Source organism: Cyprinus carpio, chromosome A23 (genome assembly GCF_018340385.1).
Source record: "Cyprinus carpio isolate SPL01 chromosome A23, ASM1834038v1, whole genome shotgun sequence".
Taxonomy (NCBI): Eukaryota; Metazoa; Chordata; class Actinopteri; order Cypriniformes; family Cyprinidae; genus Cyprinus; species Cyprinus carpio.
Genome location: NC_056594.1, coordinates 12028115 through 12048564, shown reverse-complemented (window position 1 = coordinate 12048564; position 20450 = coordinate 12028115). Strand labels below are relative to the sequence as shown.

At 37.0% G+C, this 20450-nt stretch overlaps 1 protein-coding gene across 1 annotated transcript in view; it reads right to left on the bottom strand.

Annotated features, from left to right (window-relative positions):
• LOC109045062 (agrin) overlaps nucleotides 1-20450 on the bottom strand; it is a 267061-nt gene that overhangs the window by 149089 nt on the left and 97522 nt on the right. The window lies entirely within an intron of this gene.

The following is a 20450-nucleotide window of genomic DNA, read 5'->3' as shown; positions in this document are numbered from 1 at the left end:
AGCAGACTGTGGGCAAATGAATGCTGCTGTGCAAATGAATCAGTGGGCACAATTAATTTTTTGTAAATTCCTCTTCCATGTTTTGCAATACATTTAGCCATTCCAAATTAGTTTTTTAACTGACTATGCAAAACATCATCAACTTCATCGTCATCCTGCCACTGTATAAATATCTCCTGGGAAGACATTTTCTTTTTTCAGTTTGATTCAGATTAGGGTTGCAAAAGGGGTGGGAAATTTCTGGTAAATTTCCGGGAAACTTTCCAAAAATCCCTGGAATATTCCCAAAAATCCTGGAAAGTTTCCAAAATTTCTGGAATATTTCTGAAATTTACTGGAAATTTACCACCATTTTGCAACCCTAATTCAGATGCTTCCAATTTTAGCCTGATTGAGGAAAACTGGCTGTTTAGAATTTTGGATTGCTTTGATTAGGATTTCACTTTGTTTTTTTTATGATGCTAAATGAATTTGAGCCAGTCTATCTGCGATTTATTCCTGAAAACCTCACTTGTTATCAGCGTAATTTAGATAAACAAAGCTGGGACATAACCACACCCTCAATGTCATGGTGGAGGTCAGCAGCTGTAGTCTGTTGGAGGGAGGGTTTTGTCTAACAGCAGGGCTGGCGGGTGCCCATCTTTGCCATTTGGCCAGCCAGACAAAGAGCTGCTGACCCCCACCCCCCAACCCCACCCTTCTCCATCTCACACAACACCCTGATCAATAACCTCGCTGCTGATCAATACCTTCACAAATCATTTCATTTTCTATTTTTCTTTCTCTAGCACTTATAGCTGGCCATGGCAGGAGAGAAAGAGAGAAAGAAAACGAGCAAGCTGCCTAGGTAAAATGTGACCTGCCCTCCAAACCAAAGAACAAGTAAGTGCAAAATAAAACCCATTAAAAGGCACACAGTATTTCACAATAAGAGAGCTCGTTTTAGCTGCTGTCATTGTTTTTCCTCTTTTATTCCCCCTTCTCCCTCTTCCTTTCCTTTCCTTTCTCACTTAATAACTCTAAAAGTTAAGTGCAGAATACGATCGGCTATTTTCCCGAAATCAAAGCGAATCACAATGTGCATCCATCAAATTCAACCTGTCTTGTGTTCTATAAGAAAAATAATTCAATACAAAAAAAATACTCTTCAGAGTTAGAAAAAGGAAAATATGCATTAAAAACACAGAATAAACCCAACGGTCAAGGGTTTTGCCTTATGAAAAAAAGAAAAAAATAATCATCATCAAAGCCCCTGCTAGCTTTTAAGCTTTCTAATTTTTATTATTGCTCTTTGAGTTTGCCATTATGTTGTTCTGCTGCATATCTAAGCCTCAAAAGTATGTTGTTGCCAAATGGACAGCAGGGAAAACTATTCTGCATTTCTTTTTTGAGTTTTCAATGACTTTGGTTCACATGCTTTCAAGAGATTCTTTCAAACTCATTGTGCAGTCAGTGCATACTCATATCATTATAGATGTTAGAAAAAAGTCTGAGAAATTCTGAGAAAATCTGCACTCTTTACAAAAGATAATGAGGCAATGAAAACCACACAAAAAAAAGCATGTTAGCGACTGTCACATACACCTTGCCTTTTCCAGATAAAGCATTTTCGGCATCTGCTGATTGAATTGTATTCCTCTCAAATTTGCTGAATTCTTCCCCTCAAAAGATGAAGCATAAACGCAGTGTGATTTATGATGCTGAAATAGCTATGTGCCATTGTTTATCCTTGCATCGATAAAGCTGTCTGTTGGTGTGTCTGGAGCCACGGATACGACTAAAACTATTGGAAAAGGAGAAGGTAGGAAAAGTGTCCACAATTCCTAGCTCCTCGCATAGTTTGAAGGGTTAATCCGACTCCCCCACCCGACGTGACCTTCCTCTCCTCGAATGTCCCTGAATTTTTACTGAGGACTGCTGAGTGGGATTTGCCAAAAGAAGGGGGATTTAGCTAATGATATTATTAAAAGAGTGCCTGTGATGTGAAAGTGTGGAAGAGAAGCTACGATCTTAGTGAATGTTAGCAAAAGAAATGGAGCAAGGGTGACAAACAAGACCATCAGGTGAAGGCCAATGTGTCATGAGCTCCAGATCAGAGCTTGGCTCTGTCTTTGACACAGACGTACCAGCGGGGCATATTAAAGCCAATTACTACTGTGAAGAAATACTGCCTGTCCACCATCCACCCCATATTGTAGGCTCCTCCAACCCATCTCCTAAACCCAACCCTTCAGTGGCTCTTGGCAGCACATTACTGCACTGTCCATGGCTTGGTGACAGCTGCGAATGGTGGTGCCTCGATTCCCTGACAGGTTTCCATCATGTAGTGAACAGATGGAGTTCTACACCCCCATCACACCAGTTACACTAGCAATTCTCTCTCCTCTACTTGTAAGAGAGAGTGAGATTGACAGAAAGAGAGAGGAGGAGAAGGCTAACACCCACCCCACCGCCTCAAGATCTGACCTTACTTTAAAAAGCTTCTTCTTGACACCGATTTTCGCTTAACATATGCGCTTTTGCTGCAACCAAAGCCATGGATTTGTTCTCCCAAAATAAAGCGAAAGCTCCTACAAGGCTTCTCCTATCATTCATGGTTGCCAGCATGAAAGCTACTGCATTTTTTGTGATGGTTTATCATTTACTCACCCTCATGTCAATCCAAACCTGTATGTCTTTCATTCATCTGTGTTTCGAAAATTGTCTTGTTTTTTTGTCTGTTATTGTGCTCCAGTTGTGTTTTGGACTTTTGGCTTTCATTATATGGACAAACAAATCTTCAAAATAACATCTTTTGTGTTCAGCAAAAAAAAAAAAAAAAATAGACATAGACATAGTCATACAGGAATGGACATGAGGGTGAGTAAATGGAGTGGAAAGAGAAGGAGACTGGCTGAGGTCTTGAGCGTCCCAGCTTTTAAAAGAAAACCAATGGAGAGTTCTCCAGAAGATTGACTGAATTGTTTAGAGGTGAAATGGACAGGTGGTGATTGACAAGGTCTCAAGGGTCTCTGTAGAATCAGTGTTGGGTCTTGTAACAGGTTACTGAAACTTCAAACCACCCAGCGTAATGTCAGCCCCTGGGCCCCCATCACTCACCCTAAAACACAATCTACTGAGTGGGTTTTACATCACAAAATTCTCCCCTACATGCACTTGTTTAAAGAGGCCAAGAGGAATGCCTGAGGATTTACTCAAGTCCTAAAATAGATCCAGCAGGAAGGAACAAATCTTACACTGGGCTAAAGCTAATGCCAAAGTCATCTCAGACTTCATTGTCCATAGCTCAATAGTGCACCAGACTTTCTCAAGAGCTCAGGCATTAGTTTAATGGCATGTGCAGACACTGGAACAGGTAACAGGCACTCTGTTTTCACCCTAATCCAGTCTGAGCAATCAAACAACCTTAGCTGGACTACTACCAAAGACACTTCACACCTGAAAGCTTTCGGCAAGCAAGCCATTGTCCCTCAGAGTACAGGGAATACTGGCAATGTCTTTGACATTTACTACATCTACAACTAGGTAACAACCCCACCCAATTCTACGGTTTTCTACTTATTTATGGTTCATACTGTATATGTGACCATGGACCACAAAACCAGTCTTAAAGGCTCCTTTAAGGAATTGAGATTTATAAATCATCTGAAAGCTGAATAAATAAGCTTTCCATTGATGTATGGTTTATTAGGTTCGGACAATATTTGGCCGAGATATAACTATTAGAAATTCTGGAATCTGAAAAAAAAAAATTAAATACTGAGAAAATCGCCTTTGAATTTGTCCAAATGAATTTTGATGAACTTTTGTTGATTGTAGAAAGTTTTGATATATTAACGGTAGGAAATTTACAAAATATCTTCATGGAACATGATCTTTACTTAATATCTTAATGACTTTTTGTCTAAAAGAAAAATCAATAATTTTGACCCATACAATGTTTTTTTGGCTATTGCTAAAAATATACCCCAGCAACTTAAGACTGATTATGTGGTCCAGGGTCACACATGTACACTCAAATAATGGCATAACTTCTAGGACTTATTTAATCCAAAATTCAGCATTGGTGCCCAAACAGGGGGCCACAACAAAGCCCTAATGAGACTGCAAGACGACTTCAAATTATTTAAATTAGATTATATAAATAATATTAATAACTTTTAATATTATTAATTTAATTTACTTATAATAATGTAGTTAATAATTCTTAAAAATATATATATTTTAAATATATTTTAAAACAATGTCAACATGAAATAATTATAATTTTAATTTACTTATAATAATGTAGTTAATAATTCTTAAAAATATATATATTTTAAATAAAGCAAATTTAAACTGATATTACATTACTAATTTTTTAAATTAAGTGCACAAATAAATGGCAAAAAAAAAAAAAACACTACAATTCAGCATGGATTTGCATCAAGACCACACAAACGCACAAGCCCAGTCATTTCATTAGAAAGGGTGAGTGCCAATTAAATGATTTGTTATAGAGACAATAACCATAAAATTAATAAATAGTACAATGAAAAATGTGGTGTTACTCTTATGAATATAATTTGTAGGTTGTGTAATTTGGCCTGTAAGATTCATGTACTGCCTAATTGTGACGTGTGGGTTTGTGGACCAAAAAGTTTGTGATCAACTAATCTAGTTAAACTCCAACACACTCATGGTGAAGTGTTTACTCCCTCCCTTTCTTTCTTTCACTTGATTCTAGTACTTCAGGAGTAGCAATCAAACTAAGGGCCAACAACCCAAGGCTTAACTTTAGACACAACTGGAAAGTAATTTTACACAAAGAGACAGCTTTCTAAATGTCCCTCCTTTTCTTCATCTCTCACTCTCAGTTTGTCTTTTTTCTCCTGACCTGTATAAAAATGCTCTCCTTTCTGATGTGTAGCATGTGTAGTGAAGGATGACAGATAGGATTGTGCTCTGAGTCACAAAAATCCTGGCGGATCTTCCTCCTCATGCCCCTACCTCTCCCCAATGGCATGATGAAGTAATTATGCAAAATTAAATATATCCTTGGTTGATTAGGGTGCCATATAAAGGGAAGTTAACAGTAGGGATAATGTCGAAGCGAATTGGGTACAAAAATATCCTGCTTGTGAGCAGTCCCACAAAGACTCCAGAGCAGAGATAGTTAATGGCTTTTTTAGGCAGCAAATGTCACATATTTAAGAATTTGAGGGGGTCTGCACTAAGTGCACTTGAACTGAACATATTACCCTTTTTTCAATGATTAATGAGACTAGCAGTCAGGTTATGTGATAGATGCTAATGTTGAAATAGATGCAAGCTCAATGAATGTGCGGACCTTTCAAATTTAAACATTTTGAATGATGAATGGCTCCATGTAGCAGGAAAAAAACTATCAAAGAAATCAGTAGTTATCTAATAAATTTGAACAAGTAACTATCATTCACCACCTTGAAAGAATATTTCTTATGTCAGGGTCCTGCCCTGACAGTCTTGTCTGTCTGTCTTGTCTCTGTTCAATGTTTCCTTGTTTGTCTTCGACTTGAGCACAGGGCTTTGTCTTTGTTGTGTTGACCATGTGCTCCTCTTGTCCCACCATGCCCCCTTGTTTAGTCATTTTAGTTTTAGTTTAGTCCTCGTTTTCATTGTGTTCATCTGATCCTCATGTGCTCTGCTCCCTTTAAATGTTGATCCTCTCCCTCATGTCTCGGCTGGTTCGTTGCATGTGTTCTTTGTGTGTGAGAATTTCTTGCTAGTCATCAGGTTTTATTTCATTCCCCATAGTGTCCTCTAGAAGGGGAACGTCTCAGGTAATGTAACCATTTCATTCCCCATAGTGTCTCGCCATGCCTAAGGCTTGCCTGTTTTCACATCTTCTTCAGGCAACTAAGTTGGTGATGTATTTGGCGGGTGCCCACTTGTGACTTCACAGGCTATGTGGGCCAATGGATTAGAGTTGTTTCACATGTGCTTCAGACACCAGTCCTGCTGGTTGCAGCCTCCATAGTGTCCACTAGAGGACGCAGCGTCTCGTTTCCTAACGGTGAACCATGGTTTACATAAGTTATCCGAGATAAGATATATATATATATATATATATATATATATATATATATATATATATATAAATTTCTGAAACAGTTTTCTTTATATATATATAATATATATATATATATATATATATATATATTATATATATATATATATTAGGGCTGTCAAATGATTAATCACGATTAATCACATCCAAAATAAAAGTTTTGTTTACATAATATATGTATGTGTACAGGGTAAATTTATTATGTATATATATAAATACACACACATAAATTATATATTTAGAAAATATTTACATGTATATACATTTATATATTTATATTCTTATATTTTATATTATATATAAATATATTTAATATATAACATAACATATTCTTCTTAATATATACATGCATGTGGTGTATTTATATATACATAATAAATATACACAGTATACACACATATATTATGTAAACAAAACTTTTATTTTGGATGTGATTAATCGTGATTAATCATTTGACAGCCATAATATACATAATAAATATACACTGTATATATATATATATATATATATATATCTTATATACACACAAGGGTAAAGAATATAGACTTTTATACCTTATTGTACAAATCTAGGATAAAGGTGAAAATATAAAAGAATGAGAAACAACGGTTCATGTTATTCGCAATGCCTGAATGCAGCGTAACAGGAAGGGGAACGTCTCAGGTAATGTAACCCCATCTCAGTTCAGACAAACAAACACAGCCTCTTTTCCTCCATAGTGAGGTCATTTTCTCCATACGTCTCTCTAAAGCAGATCATATTTCTCTCTCCCTCCTCCGCACTGATGCTGGTAGCATGTTGACACTTATTAAAGCTGAACAAGGCGGCGAGTGGCTGAGTTGGGTTTGAATGGAGAGACAAGGTGAGAGGAGACACACCTGTACGAGGCCCTAGGACTTTACACAGGGCCAGAAGGCGACGCACAGGGGCCACGAGAGGGGCAAAACCAGACAAATAAAAGGTCAGCATGAATGTTGCATGAGCAGTTTGGTGCTGAGGTTGCCATGCCGACCGGTCTGGGTCTTTCCTGACTCCAGCTGGGCCTCATCTGTGAGCTGACTCGATGGATTGGAGACACCCAAACAGGACATGCATATTCATTCTCCTCAAATTTGCGTTTATCATAGAATACAGCTTTAAACTAAAACAATTACACACACTTTTGCCAACAGCAGGTGGGAGCAAGTTAAATTAGTAAGCGAGCACCAGTGTGTGAAGTCGAATGACTTTGGAAACGTAATGAAATCGCATCTGCTAGGTACCGCTCATGCTGAGTATGCAAGCACACATTGTATTAGATCCACAGACATTGTCTAATGTCGTCTGTTGGAACATAATTGCATTTTCTGGCATTAGCTAAAAAGCACTACTCATTCGGTTGTTAAAGGCTAAGCACATTTTGCCACTTGCATTGATCTTTTCCCACAAATCTCTTCTAGAGACTGGCTTAGACTGCTGCCTCTAAATACAATGTGTCTCTGCCATCAATGCATTGATTTGAAAGTCAATGTGGGTATTTATTACATTTTACCAATCTAAAGCTAAAATCGATAACATAAATGCTTAATGCTAGAAACAGTAATGATGATGGAGAGCAATCTAGGAATACAAAGATCTCACAGCTGGATGAAAAACACAAAAGAGGAGGATGTGGGGGATGTGATATATTTTTGTCTAGTGTATGTGAGAGTGTTATAAAAATGTTATTGTGGTGTAAAGTGTTGTGCACAGTGTGGTGTTGTGAGCAACTATGGCAGAATCTGAGGTTTGAGAAAGGCAATTTGGAACCTGAGCTGTTTAGGTGTATTATAAAACATTGATAACTATCAAAATCAACTCAAAATAAACCTTTACACTGAGATTTTGTTTAAACAGTTCATGACTTTTATCCTGGATAAAAGAACACAGTTTAAGCAGTCAATGCAGCCTGTTAAGTATAATCGGTGTAATCCAGGGCATAAACACACAAGAGGCCATTTCACAAAAAAAAAAAAAAAAAAAAAAAATAAAATATATATATATATATATATATATATATATATATATATATATATATATATATATATAAATTGGGCAAGTGAAATCACCTGCGTGCCTCCCGTAGGGTTATTTGAGAGGTTAATGTTACACTTTAAAAGGAAAAATGACAGAATGAAGCGATGATAAGAGTTCAAGATTCTTTTGCAATTCTAAAATCGCAAAGGATGTGATTTCATTAAATACAGGTGCTGCGTCTTTTACAGTTAAATATGGTGCTGTGTTCTTCACATGTGAGTAGGCCTGTGGCAATTATCAATCTATATACTTATCGCACAATATTTGTATGGTCTTTTTAATTTTTGGTGGCTAGGCATGTTGCATTTTTTATTTTATTGAATATTAATGTCGCCATGTTTTTTGTATTCCAGTTGTGCTTGTCTTTTGCAGCTTCTCATACATAATGTGGTGTAGTCGGTGCTAGTCAAAATTTTAAAAATGCTTCTACAAACAAAGTTTCATCTGCAGATATGGCCTTGTTTAGGGATCTGTGCCTTTGTGTAAACGGACATCTGACTGATAAATAGGAATTGTGTTTTTCAGCAATACAGGCCACCCTTAATTTATTCACCCTTAATTTATTCAGTGGCATAAAATGGTCTTAAAATGACAATATTATCGCTTAGCGCATTTATTTCTGGGGCAATATATGGCACAACAAAGAGTTGTTATCATGACAGGCCTACAGATGAGCAGCTCATGATCGGGTGTTTTCAGTGCCTTCAGTTTGCAGTAAATGCTGCTCCACACAAACTAATTTCTGCATGTGCTGTGAGTTTGGGTCACTTTTAATGAACATTTGAGAATGCAACAGGTGTCATCTATCTATCTGTCATCAACAAAAGAAAAGCTTTATGGGCTCCCTGCTGTTTACACTAAAATAAAAGCTTGAAGGTTTTACATTTGATAATCACGAAATTAAGACAATGTTTGTTTTTTTATTATTATTTTACAGTGAAATATTACAATATTCATATATTTGTATTGGTTACTATTTTATGTAATAATAATAATAATAATAAGTATTATTATTATTATTATTATTATTATTATTGATAGATCATTTTAAAAAATTGTCAAATTGTGCAGTCTTACAAACAAGCACAGCAAAAGTACCTTATGTAAATACCCTTAAAGGAATAGTTCACTCGATTTTTAATACATTGTGAAAATTCTTTTACATGACCCGTACATTATTTGTAAGACTATTTATACTTTTGTCCACACAATGAAAGTCAATAGGAATTATTTTATGTTTGTTACATTGTATGGAGAAAAAAAAAAAAAAAAAATCTGAAACATTTTGAAAAACACCTTGTTCTGCACAAGAAAGTCATTCATACAGGTTTGGCGTGACATGAGGGTGAGTAAATGATGACATAATTTTCCTTTTTAGGTTGACCATCCCTTTAAGAAATGTTTCAGATTAGGTGTTGATGAATGCAAAACTAGCCTAATTAATTGTTCATGACACAAATTTGTGATTTCTAAGACCGATTAGTCATCTAGGCAACCTAGAGACAATTCAGTATTAAAAACCGTGGCTTTGCACATTCCTATACTCAATACAGGAACAGGATAGCCAACTGCTCTCTGAAAAAAATGAATGACATTAACCGCAGAACGCATCATCTGATTCATCTGTCAGTAATTAAATGGGTAAACAGATGGAGTGTTTTCAGGAAACAGACATAAAAAGCTTTTAGAAGAAGCCGGACAATCTTCAGATGTGACAGCACACACACATATACACACACACAGGAGACTTGTGAGGTTTGACAAATACCAAAATAAGTTGCAAAAAGCCTTGCTGTCAAACAAAACGGCTTGGATGTTTGAACTCGCATGTTCCGATAGCATTAGCGAAATGAGTTCTCATGCGGTGCTGCCTGGAGTGCAGATCTACACTGACTCTGTATCACTTATTTTTTTCCTTCCCTCTCTCCGTCAGTGCATTACATCATCTTTTAATTATTCATCTTAACACGCACACCCACCCAATCAGCCTCACTGAATCTTATTCAACTCTGCGTGTCAATAATGAATCTCAACCACCTCTAAAAATAACCTGATCGACACCGAAAAAAAAAAAAAAAAGCTTCTGCTGCTCATCAAACGAACAAACAGACATTTTAAACTCGCATTTAAAGTCTAAGCCAAAAGCAAAGAGGACTAAAATAAGAAATTTGTTCTTTTCCTCAACAAAACGACTCAATAATGACAAGTGAAATGGAGACGCACAGTTGACGGTTATACCCTGGTGACTAATACGATGCTGTCAGGCATTATGCCGCTTATTAAAAAGGTGGCACTTCCTGTTTTGCCGGTAGTCACCTGGGGTAGAGGAGCATATGGCGACTCTAGCACATAATCTCTTTTTCTGGGAGGCTTCCACATGCAACACAAGCACCCCCTCCCCCGATGATGTCATCGAAAGCCAAACGCCTCCGTGATCGCCATTCCATCTTGTATGCATGAGCGGAGATGTGTTGGCTGATGGGAAAAAAGTGCAGCGAGAGGTGCCAAGAGCAACAAACACTTGACTTCAGTTTCGGCATTGCGCAAAGCAGCCTAAACTCAAGGTGGCATGGGTGATCCGATATAGCAGTGGGTTGTTAGGCATCGCATCAAAGACTGTTATTTCTTCGCGGACGGAGGCCTCAATCACAAGTATCTGACAGCGTGCCGCATGTATTCGGCAGGACACTGTGGTCTGGAATTAAGTCTGTAAACTAGAAGGCGCCAGGTGAGATGAAACAGACCTCAGATCACCAGATCTGCTATCTCCTACTGAGACCTGCACGGCCAATATCGCAACAGGCCAGGGCTAAACTAGCCATATCTGCTTCCATGCACTGCTTGTTTCCTTTTCAGCTGTCTGAGGGTGGCTGTTTCTCTTCTGTGATTGATAAGACTGCAGTGTTTCCAGGTGCTGCTGTCTGACTGGAAAATATATCTGCACTGACCCCTCAAATTCATTTCTGAGCATCATCTGTAATCTTATAAAAAAGTCTGAAGGACTATGCAGCAGAGAGAGCTTTACAGGGTAAGCGCAAAGACGGTATAATGGATCACAGGAGCTTGAGTTCACTGTCACTCGCTTCTGTTCTGCTGGAGACAAAATAGAGGAAAACTTCACAAACAATGGCCATTGTACTGAAAATTATCCGTAACTGATTATGATTACATGAGCTCTCAGATCTGCACAATTACACCGCATAAAGGAGTATGGATTGTCGTGCGAGCTTCCAAAAAAAGACTGGCGATGCTTTATGAGTTTCTAGTCACACAAGAATTGATGCACAAACGGTACTTTAAAGAATAGCAAATGGTGCCTCTTTAGAGAAATTCACTGAAATTCATTCTGAAATATTCAGCACCTGTGTGTGAAATGTTACGTTCAATGCAGTGGAAACAACATACCTACAATTAAGCATTTCTGAAATGGTCTGCATAAAATACAGTTAAAAGTATCGACGAATGGGCTGAATGCTGACAAGAATTAACTTTAAAGGGACATTTTACCCAAAAATAATTATTCTGTCATCATTTACTTACCTTCATGTCATTCCAAACCTGTAGGATTTCTCTTTTTTACACTGGCATTTCGTATGGAAATCAGCAGTGAAAACATTCTGCTTGATTTCATATGGAGAGGAACAATAGTACAGTGATAAAGACAGTGAACGATCATCATCCTTTAAATAAAAAAAGAACAATTCAGTTAAATTTAACCTGCATTTGAAGTTTGAAGACACTGGATTTATTTGACAGTAAGAAGTGCAATTTTCCCAAAAAAGCCATTCTATAAACTGAGCCACTAGACTGAAATACGACTTCTACCAAAAACAGAAAGTTTCTGACCACAGTGACCTTGACATCTTCTATTTCAACAACCAAACTGGAGTACTGACAGCTCAGAGAAAGCAATGACTGGCTGCAGGGATTTCTGCCATGCTCTCACCTCAGCTGGGCCCGATCCAGAGCGTGCGCACCCTTCCCTTCCTCAGGCATCATCGACAGACACCTCAATCTCATCCAGCCGTGCCTACGGCAGACATTCTCAAGAAATAGCAAAGCAAAAGACAGGCTGATAGAAAGGGAGATGTATGCAGCCCTTCGAGAAGAAGTGGATGAGTGAGATGGTTTAGACACAGACGCAAGTAGTGCATGAAGAGAAATGCAAATTACATCTGCATGCTTTCTCATGTTGGGATAAGATGCAGCATCTGAAACAGCCCTCCCGCTGGCATCTCCCTACGATGCAAAGTGTGACTGAAATATTGATATGAATCTAATGATGAGGTTTACATCACTGAGATTCCTAAATAGCTCTTCTCAAAAGCAGCTTGAAACACAAGGGCACTTCTTCTAACAGTACATTATGCTTCGCCATGAGTATTTCCTCACTGAGGGGCACTGAAGGGACAAGCCAAAGGCCTTGCCTGAGGTCTTGTCGATGCGTTGGAGCCCCAGGGTTGGTAGGTAGTGCCGGAGCCTGGTTTGACTCCTGGGAGGGACTCTCTGATGGGCTCATTAATTTCAGGAGCCGCAAAACCAGCATTCCTACAGTCTGAGCTGAATGTCCAAGCTGAAATAATTGAAGCAAATCAGATCCTATCATGATGGACACAGCCTCACAAAGAGGCATGCTGGGAAACAGTACAGGACTACAGCTGGAAGAGATCTCGCCAGGCTCCTGCCAGGCGGAAAGTCATACTTAATGTGTTACATATGAGGAAAATGAGGGGAGCGTAACCTAAAGTTAGTTTTATTACTCTAGAATGACTTCCACTTTGTCATACTGGCTATACTTTTGACTGATTAAGGATGATTAAGATGTGGTTGAATAATAAGCAAAAGCATTGCTGTGTAACATGAGCATATTTTGATTATGCATTCATAATGCATCTCCCAAATAACCAAAGGGGTCTTGCTCACTGGATGACTTTTCTACCCTTCTGTTTTTTTTGACTCAGCTCTCTTTCTGTCAGAGAGGTGTGTTCAAGTTCCCTCCCAAATCGCTACCTTTCCAGCTGCCTGGCTCTCCCTTCTGTGACACATACAATCACTTTCATTATGCAAATGATCTCGATGCAGGCTTCTCCAGAGTTACATGGCGGTGTTGCAAATGGCTGCATACAAAACAGCCTTTATTTGTCCTCTTTCAATTAAGGATTCCAAGATGTATCATTAAAGGCAAACAGGAGGGTAAAACAAGTCATTAAAGGCAAACAGGAGGGTAAAACAAGTCTTATATTTTAAACAAGAGGTAACAAAATCATATATTTTCATATAATCATATATATATATATATATATACATTAAAGGCAAACAGGAGGGTAAAACAAGTCTTATATTTTAAACAAGATTATATTTTCATATAATCATATATATATAATGTGTATATTTAAACAAATATATAATTAAAAAATACAATTACTATATACATTTTATTTTTTACATTTATATTTGTTTTAAATATACATTTTGAATTATACATATCCACTATCGTTCAAACGTTTGGGGATTTTTATTTTAAAAGAAATTAATACTTTTATTTTGAAAGAATGTATTAAATTAATCAAAGTGACAAAGACATTTACAAAAGACTTCTGAACGGTAATGTATGTAATAAAAAAGAAAAAAAACTTTTACCTTAAAGTGTGCACCCTTTACATGAACAATGCCATTGTGTTGATTTTGCAAACCATTTGTAATACCTGATCGAACATTTGCATATGTTTTAAGCTAAGCTAGCAGGCTAATCAACTAGTGGAATGCTACGCTGATACGCAGAACTGTAAACTAACATAAGCAATGATTATATACATGATTATATGTAAGAATTTCAAATACATAAATATCGGTAACATTTCAGATTTAAAGAGATTATTTCTATTGAGCCGCTGTGTACAACACCCACTAAAAGTTCTGAATTCTGAAAACTGAATTCACCCAACTGAGACTTAAAACAAGAGCCAAAGTCCCTTTCATCCTCTGACAGTGACACTGAAATCATTCCTGCCCTATATAATACAAAAGGAGCATCTGCTTGCAATATACTGAGCAATGCGCTTCTTGATGCAAAGCGATGCTAGTTTACATGCACATGAACACACGCTCACACCTGCACAGATAGCCACATCTATCACGATCACTCAAGGCGACGGCTGGCTCTCGGTTGTCGGCAGGCCACTGCCGTAAAAGAGCGAGTGTCAATAGAAATGTTGGCCTCCAGCCTCGCCGGGCTATCTAAGCACCTTGTCATAATTGTGTGCAGTGGTGCGGAGCACACATGTCAAACAAGCCATTAAAGGGAAGTCTAGGAAACAATACAGATTAGATGAGAAGGAGTTAGATTACTTTCGGGTATATGTGACTGGAGGCCATGGACGTTCACAAATACACACAACACGGCCCAAACAACTGTCCAGTGAAATATCGAGTCTTGCATAACAGGGAAAAGGGACTGGTCTGCTTCCATGGGTGCAAAGATCTTGTCTGTTTTTGTTAGCAAATGACAGAGAGAAGAGAAAACATTGTGTTTTGGGGGTTTAAACAGGGAGATTTATGATTTCCTGCACTCTTCATGCAGACCTACTCCATCATGTCAGCAGCAGTCCAGGCACAAACACTGACTGTGCTGCTCCTGCTGCCGCTGGAACATTTGAATAGAATTACAAAGCACTTTCACCTTACAGTTACAGTAGTCTGGACACAGAAACCGGAGCAGACAATTTAGAGGACAGTGGCCCTCCTGCTGTGAGGATTTGCTTTTGTGATGACAATCCAAAAAAATAAACTGTGCAAAATCTGACTAGCAAGACACATAGTGAGTCTTTTTATGAAGAAAAGTGAGGCGCTTTTACAGGACACAACACCTAACCCATACAAATACGTGCTACTTAGGGTCAGAAACAAGCTGGTTAGCATAGTAACAATGGACCTGTACTTGTGATGTTTCAACCCTGTCTTGACTAGGTCTCACTTGTAAAAGAGGTTTCAACCTCAATGTGACTTTCCTGTTTAAATAAAGGTTAAGAACTACACACTCTGAGGGATAAACACACACACACATATTTCTTTATATTATTTAGATATGTATAGTGCATGTTCTCTGAAATACTGGTTGGCAGATAGATCAGAGTTTGAAACAAAACAAAGCAAAGCAAAGCAAAGCAAAACAAAACAAAACAAAACAAAAAAATTAAATTAAATTCTAAATAGACATTGATGCAAAAAATGCTCTTGGCTGTAATTAAAAAGCCCAAGTAAAGGCCAAAACAAATAAACAAACAAACAAACAAATAAACAAACAAAACGAATAAATGTGGTTATGTCATATATTGGAGGTAACAGATGGTACCTAGATATATTCTTCGGCACTGAATAATTACTATAATCAAGTATGATGTTATTTACATGACACTCAAGGTCAGAAGTATATTATTGTTGTATGTAATTTAAAAAACAGTGTAATACTGTGCTAATTTGTGCAAATAAATACATACACCAAATATTAAGCTGAAAATTATGCATATTACTGTTTGCTCATACACTGTAATGGAATAACATCCATAAAATAATGATAAATGGTTTAAAGGATCTGTTACATTACTCAAGTCATGAACAATTATACTGATAGAAAGAGAAGTCAAAGTCTGTGTAATAAAAACTGAAGTGTATGCAACATAATTGGTTTCATAATGAGACTAGAGAGTGTTCAATTTTAACAGGTGCCATTAACAATTTAAAATATGATAGGGATTGCCTTTGCATTACGGTCCTATCAAGTCGTTTCGCAAATCCTTGTAAGCCTGTCAACAACATCTAACCCTGATCAAACGATCACATTAATCATACAACACAGCATTTTAAGGTATTCCTGCCTCACTAATGCATCTGTGTATGCTTCAGAAATAGCACACAATGTTTCATCATCATCCAAAATGAATTACTGCTATGCATTGTAATTATTACAATTAAATCCAAAACTACATCAGTAGACATCTTCCTCTCACAAAGACCTGATCTACTGAGTGCTTTAGCACACTGCATTCTGCCACCGTTTTGGTTCATGTTACTATTCAAGGGAGCTGCTAAAGCGCAGTGACTTGAATACACCTCTACAAAGATTTGAATACACCCATTCTTTGATTAAAATATTTTAAGTCTTTGAATTAATAATCATTTTGACATGTTTTGGGGAAAGAGTTAACTGTCCTGAAAACAAAATTGCTATAAATTAATAAATAACATATATTACTATAAAAAAAAAAATTATATGAAATTATATATAACATTTTTAAAAAATCATTTATGATTTATGAATGGAATTTCTGAAGTCTGTTTGTCCAACCAACAAGCAGAAAAACAAAATTAGAGAGGACACCAGCAGACTCTCCTGACTGTGTGTCAAGGTCTCTTAAAATATCAGATAAATTGAATTTTAGCTCAATCTGTAAAATGTGCACTCACGTAAGTGTATGGAAAATGTTACTACATTTCCTTGAAGTTTCAATCATATGACAGTTTTAGAATCATTACATGGAAAATTGTCTTGAAAATGGTACAAATGTTCTTTAAAACCATATGAAACCAACATGAATACAAAGAGTTCATCTCTAAGAACTTTCAAAGTGTTTTTCTTTTCTTTATGGTGGACACTCTTGTATGTCATTGACCCAAATGCCAATTTGACTTGAACACAAAAGACTGTGAGTGTATATATTCAATCTGAAACCCAGGTAAAACCAGAGCCATGACAAAACCTCACTGATTTCAATGTCAATATGAATTGCTTTCCTCACAATTCTCTATAACAAACGAGCCACATCTTACATCTACTTTCTTACCCTCTGTGCGTAAACTTGCCATCTCTCGCCTCCAGAAATCAATAGCTTCCATTTCTGTGCTGTACGCTGCTGTGTTGTGTCAAGAATATGTTAGACAGATTAATATCAAAACAAGCTTTCCCCACACCTCCCCGATTCCCCTCCACGACAAGCTCTTCTATTTGTTGCTTATGCAAGCAAATGCTGATTCTACAGAACTACAAAGACAGCCGTTCTCGAGAATTTCTCGCAATTGTATTTATGTTCACACAGCACAGAGGGCAACAAAACTTCCAGGCGTAATGTCAAACTCGAAAACTTCGGTGTGAGCGCTCGAATTAGGTATACAGTTAATCCCCAGATGAATTTATGCCACATATTTGATATCTTGATACACGCCTTCTCTGCAAACCGATGAACAGGATTTTTCAGGCTCTTTTGTGTGAAATCCATGACATGAAAAGATTTAATTTAGATAAGAGACTGGTAATAATTAATTCTGCTTCCTTCTGTCAAGAACACAGCAATAGCTGAATAAATTATACAAGCCCTGTCTTTTATTTATTATCATTTCCCCTTTCGGAAGAAGCCGTTTGAGTTTTTAAAGCTAAAGAAAGTTTGGCAGGGTCTCTGAAAGTAGTTCCACAGCTCGGGCCCACATAAACATCTCAGTCCTACATCCCACCACCCACTTGATTCAATATGCTATTATGTTTTTTTTGCAGGTACAGCTCGGCCCCGAGGGGGAAAACTCGCTGTGACAACGCCGAACGGAAGGCTGCATTCAGATGGAGTGTATTCATTACCACATGTCGAGATGTGTAGGAGACAGCGAGGAGGGTTTGAGTTACCATATCTGTATCTCACCATTTCATTTCCAACATGACCCAAATTAAAGAGGGAATGCTAGGTGACCTATTGCTACAGGCGACATCTTCTCGAACGTAACACTCAAACCGGTCAAAAACATCTGATCTAATGGTTATAAACTACCCAACACAATCCAGTCATTGTTTCATTGACTCCTTCTATAAATACCATGAATACCTGGCCAAACCAAGGCATTCCAAGTACAGAATCCCCTCAAGTTTATCGCTTGGCGTACACAACGTCGTAAGTGGGCTTGATGAAAAGAAACAAACATTTGTTTTATCGAAAGCAAGATGTTTTCCTCAAGCCAACTTTTTAAAACGCCACAGAGATAATTTACGGGACAAAGCTCTGCCAAATCTTACACTAATGACCTCTGTGTGGGAAACACGGCCCTGAGTTTGAGAATCTGGCAGGGTCCGGTTTGCTGCTCACATGCCGGCTTGAGCGGCTAAAACTCTGAAGGACATCCGCTTAAAGACATTGAACAAATGGGCTACAAAATGATGCTAATTAAAGGTTGCTTTGTCAGGTTTCATTTTATTGAGTTGGAATGGGCAGATGAACATACAAATACGCTTCAAATGTGGGGGGGGGGACTTCAATACGGATTGGTTTCTCTCATTTGGAGGGGAAAGACTTCAATTGTGCTTGTAATAGCAGGGAACTTGTATGTCTGTGATGTGATTTTGTTTAATTAAATATCTGTGGATAATTTGGTCTGGGAATGTCATTACGTCCTTGGAACGGGGGACATGTTTTCCTTCTAATGCTCATTTTCTTAATGCATAGGCTTTTATATAAGTACATCTCAGTCTTGTAATGAATTAATATGGCAATGAAGGATTGTGGATGGAAGTGTAATTGGACAACCGATCTCCCTTGACGCTTAATGGCCTCTGAAGACAGCAGCCGCTGGGCAGGGGATGAGATTGCCTGGAGGAGAGCTTTTCTGTGGGCTTGTGTAGGTCTGGCACATAAAGAACCGGCCGTTTGAGAACTCACAGAACAATCGGAAATGTAATTAAGAACTGGCTACGGCTTTTATATGCTCGGCTAGAGCAGAAACAAACAAGCGGGGAAGAAGAAACATCCATGTATCGAAAATCTGCGGTGTGATCAATAGCCCAAGGTTCGGAAAGCATCAAAGGGGGAATGGAGTTTTGAGACTTCACTCTGCATCTCGCAATTTCTCTCAGAACTGCAGGTTTTCAAAGCAATCTCTTATGTCATTAAACTTCTATTAAAAAGCAGTTAGAAGTGTATACTGCCTCTATTTCTCTTCAAATCAGAAGTATACATTTTAAGTCAAATTTTATGAGTTTCCGATCTCCTGGTAAGGAGTAAGGTTAATCAAAACATCAATCCGGCATAATTACCCAGCAGTGCTGCATGGACAGCATTTCAAGGAGATAATAGTCTTTCTAGATGCAGGGGAATAAAATCTTAAAGCCTGATTTTTAACACAAGCCTTTTCTCAAACCCAAATTGAGCCTAGACCCAGCAGAGCTGTTTCTTCAAATGCATTTGTAATCTCAACAAAATTACTGATAAAAGTGTTTGTTAACAAAGTTTTTTGGTCAACAATTACAAAGATAAATTGCAATGCTAATTAAATGAGTTTAATTAAAACGTACTGTTAATGAAAACAGTAAGAAAAAAAATTGCGAGATTAACTGTGCACTAACAATATTTTTTTTTGGGGGAAAAAATAATCTAGAAAGAGCATGATTGTTTTTATATTAACCAAATCATAGTCAATAATGTGAGGAACTGACCTGTCTGAGCTGAAGATGGACAGTGAATGAATACTGGTGAACTGAAGTGCTTTACTAACAAATTAATTAATACACTTAAACACATCCTATATATGAGATTGATCAGATATATACACACACACCACAAACAAAATTACATGATAAGGAGCAAATGCAGAACTTAAAATTCTGTGCTCTCTGTAACAAACTGAATAAATAAATGTTTAAAAATACATTTAGACTCACATTTCGTCTACATACATAGTACACATATTATTACATTTATATTTGAATATTTGGCTTAATTTTGCATGTGTTTAATCTCGTCATCGTTGTTCAGGGTTTAAAATAAAATAAAATCATTAAAAATTGTTTTTGTTAACTTGAATAAAGCTGAAATAAAATAAAATAAAATAAAATAATAGATAAACTGAAACTTAAAAAACAATGTTGCCTTGTCAACTAACTGAAAAACAAAAGTTTAAATTGAAGTACTAAAATTAGACACATAAAAAAAAAATTTTTTTTTACAAAAGCCCAAATTACTAATATTAAACTAAATACTGAAAATATAAATATAAAAGCTAATACAAAATACAAAAAATAACTATAATAGTACATAATACTAAAATAACACTGACAATGCTCTATTAAATTAAAACTAAAATGAAACTTCATAATCAGTCTATAAAATATGACTAAATATTTTATAATCTAAAGAATATTTTTTTTAATATATATAAAAAATAATTAATTAATAATAATGTTTTGTAATGATGAAAGAATTGTTTTTTTCAGAGTATTATTACGGTTTGTTTGCTGCTGCTTTGGTCATTCAGGTCTGGTTCGGTGCTAACAGCC